The 3728-nt window shown below is 49.7% G+C and overlaps 1 long non-coding RNA gene across 1 annotated transcript in view; it reads right to left on the bottom strand.

The window, feature by feature from the left end:
• Positions 1–37: 37 nt before the first annotated feature.
• Positions 38–3728, bottom strand: part of LOC117285673 — a 20043-nt gene continuing 16352 nt past the window's right edge. The window contains exons 2-3 of the long non-coding RNA XR_004516740.1: positions 2266–2450; positions 38–249 (exon numbers count right to left, since the gene is read on the bottom strand). This is a non-coding gene — a long non-coding RNA (uncharacterized LOC117285673). The remainder of the gene's footprint in view (positions 250–2265; positions 2451–3728) is intronic.

The raw sequence follows: 3728 nt of genomic DNA, 5'->3' as shown, positions 1-3728 counted from the left end.
GCTCAAGATACAGTAATACCCACTCAAGATGGTCTGGAATAGAGGAGCGTGGGCTTCCAAACCTGCAAAACAGTTCAGTTTCCCAGCTCGGGTCCTTGGCAGAGACTCGTTCTTGTGGTCAAGTGGAGAAAGCCACGTCGGTGGGCAGGAGTTCATAGTCACAGCTGCAGAGCCCCCAACAAGGCCAGCTGCCTCCAGCAAAGGGCAGGCTCTGACTACCACTGCCATTTCTTCCTCATTTCTTCTTCCCTTAGAGCAAAACAGGAACCTGAGATTCTGTGCAGACTGAGTGAAAACACTATAGTAAGCAGGGGATCAGGATAAGGGATTCCTAACACCACCTCGATGGCTAGTTGGGAACCAGTCCAATTCCTTAGCTTCTCAGTCCAGATGAGCAGTTAGACAAGCAGGAAAGGAATGCAGGAGTCTGCTATGGGCTCAGTTGGGTCCCTCAAAAAATATACGTCAGAGTCCTGCCTCCCAGGACCTGTGAGTGTGATTTTATGGGAGATGGTATCTTTATAATGTACGAAGATAGATAAATATGGTGCATGTTTAGATAAACCAAAGATACTACAGTAAAAGATACATTGCCGTGAATCGCCCGCCTCACTCCAGGCACTCTGATCCCGTCACCCTCGCCACCCTCTGAAGCACTTCCGGAGTCCTCTTTCGTGAGGGTCTTTAGTGGCGCTGTCATGGCTGCCTTGATGTCCTGAATTCATTCAAAATGTCCTCTCGTGGCCATTTTGACTTTGGGGAAGAGCCAGAAGTGTCACGGTGCCAGATCCAGTGAATAAGGTGGATGGGGACGCACTCGTCGTGCTTTTAGGAGCTGCCTTTTCACTGCATGGCATCGGGCAGCCACAGCCACCGAATGGTGATCACACCTCAGAAAGACCCTCGTGAAAGGCCTTCCAGAACTGCTTCAGGAAGTGGCAAGAACGAAGGAATGAGTGTGTTTAAAGGGAGGCAGGAGCACAGATTGGGATGAGACAGCCGCAACCTAACAGATGCCAAGAGATTTATAGCCACTAGCAGAAGCTAGGAGTGAACATTCATGGATGGGCATTTTGCAGAAGGGGTGGGATGTGGCTGTGACAGGTAAGAGCAGCCCGGTGCACTTTTGAAGGGCACATAGTAGATTTGCCGTGTTCCTTCTCTTTCAGCCTCGCAGGAAGTGGGCCCACGGGGCCTTCTTACAGCTCAAGTCTCAGTCTATCTGCCAGGTGCAGGGACCGAGAGGTGACACCTGAGCCCAGGCAGTGAGCCCCGGGCTGAGTCAAGGCTGCTGGAAGCTGTGTTCACCAGCACAGCCACCCTTTCTGCATGTATAAAATAGGGGTCCCACCTCCACCCCCCGGGGTGGTCCCCGGCCACAGTTGGAAGGGACACAGAAGAGCACTGATGGCCGTGAAGATCTGTGCACAGGGAGAGGGGTGAGATCATTATCACCATCATCCTTCCCCAGTTGTCAACACGTGGAGGAGGGAGAGGAAAAACCCCTTCAAGAAGACCAGGAAAGCTGGATCCAAGTGTCCAGCTGGTCAGAGAGGAGTCCGCTGTGGCGCCTGATCCTCTGGTGTTGGCTGCCTGGGGAGAGAGCGGTGGAGATGCGCTGTCCTGGTGGGTCATAAAATGAGTTTACGTAGGGAGGAAGCAGGATGTATAAAGCCCAGGAGCCTGATCTGTTTCTGAGATCAAACAGAGCAGCATTGTGCTGGGGCGTAGAGCTGATGTCAGCGTCTACAATGCTGGTCGGAATCGCCCTGGTTACGCAGCTGGACCGGAATAAGGCAAGTCTGTATCTGAACTCATTAATTTTTACAACCAACTGAACTGTTCTGCCTTTTTTTTTTTTTTTTTTTTTTTTTTTTTTTTTTTTTTTTTTTTTTTTTTTTTTTTTTTTTTTTTTTTTTTTTTTTTTTTTTTTTTTTTGCGAGGGGGAGAGGGCCAGGGAGGTGGTGCAGGGGGAGAACAAGAGCAGGAAGGGGAGGTGCAGGGGCCTGCGTGTGTGGAGCAGGGGCCTCCCACCGGCAGACACTGTCTCATTATTCCCCGTGAGCCCACTTCCAACCTTCAGCCCCCAGGATGGCCGGGCCGAGCTGCTGCAGCCGGTTGTGCCAGCGGAGGCTGGGAAGTGGGCCGAAGAGACCCAGGAATAATTAGAGTGGCACAAGGCACCTCTGGGAGTTCAGGTTATGTCAGTGTTTCCATTATATGCCTCACTTTTCAGGGGTTTATAGCGGAGCTGTAAAAACTTACGCCAGCTGAGAATTTGGCAGGCCAGGTCTCAATTCAGTTGCTCATAACTTGGGGTAAGGGAGGTGGCGTCCATTTGGGTCGGGCAAAGGGGCTGGAATGACCTCTTGAGCACTGTTTTGCTCTCTGATTGCCCTTCCTCTTCCTCTTCATCCTCCTCCTCCTCCTCCTCCTGTCATTTCTTTGTGCTATAGGAAAAGAAACAGCATTATATAAATGCACCCCAAACACTTTCTGAGCCAAGAATCTATGGATACTTTCCAAGTGCTAGTTAATTCAGCTTTTCTCCCTTCCTGGGAAAGTGTACAGGTCAACTTCCTTCCAAGCGAATGTGTGAACGTCTCAGCCAAACCTCCACCCAAAAGATCGCAGAGCCCTGCAGATGCAAAAGCTGCTCCAGACACAGCACAGAGCAGGGCGGCCCCGGAATCCGCTCACAAGATCATGGTTGGTGAAGATCAGCCCAGGCTCACCGGGTAGGGTTTTTGGCCCCTGGGGCATAGAGCAACCTTCTGGTGGAGAGGTTTCCCCAGCAGTGCACGATCCTCCTGCCTGTCTCCTCCTTGGGTTTCTGGTCTACCCTCTTCCTGTGGTACCTACCATCCAGTTGCTGTGCCGCCTTTCACTTATCTGTGTGTCTGTTCTCTTCACCGTAGCACAAGCGCCTCCCCACAGAGTCCCAAAAGGTCTTGTCTCTCCTTTCTCCAAAGTGCCAAGTTAGGTGGGTCCTGTTCAGTAATTACCTAAATAACTAGTGAGTGACAGCCAAAAACCAGATGGTATATGTCCAGCAAAGTAGAAAGTAAAGTAATGGTACAAATAAAGCAAAGACCAGACAGGCATTTGCCAGTTCCTCCTTCACAGAAGGGACGGCAGCACAGCCTTACCTTGCTTCTGATAAAAACACTAAAAAATGATAAAATAGGAGATCGAGCTCTGCAACCGAAAAATAGTAACAAGATGCAAGCGGTAGGAGGATATGACACGCAACTCTGTTAACATGTAACTCTCATAAGAGGCCAGTGAAAACATACATGCACAAGCCTGGCAAGTGGCACACACCTATCATCCCAGCACTCTGGGAGGCTGAGGCAGGAGGATTAAACCCAGCCCGGACAACTTGGAGATTCAGAGACTCCATATCAAAATAAAAAATAAAAATAGGCTGGGGATATAGCTCGATGCAAACTGAAGATGCGTGTAATTATATTCACAAATATACAAAGGTACAATGAGATTAGTGCATTTTATCTTGTACGCACCAATCGTGGTCCTGGGAAAGTGGTTCATCAGCCATGAATTAGTAACTGTATAAACAGACAGGGACAGTATTGATGCCACTGTGGCACCCAAAGCATTAAAAACAACTCTGCCAAGGGCCAGGAATTTGGCTCAGTGGTTCTGCCGCCTGCCTAGCAAGCGCAAGGACCCAAGTTCGATCCCCAGTACCAAAAAAAAAAAAAAAA

The sequence above is a fragment of the Fukomys damarensis genome, unplaced genomic scaffold (genome assembly GCF_012274545.1).
Source record: "Fukomys damarensis isolate Sample0158 unplaced genomic scaffold, DMR_v1.0_HiC HiC_scaffold_12, whole genome shotgun sequence".
Taxonomy (NCBI): Eukaryota; Metazoa; Chordata; class Mammalia; order Rodentia; family Bathyergidae; genus Fukomys; species Fukomys damarensis.
Note: the sequence above shows the minus strand (reverse complement) of the source record. Positions and strands in the feature narration are given on the sequence as shown.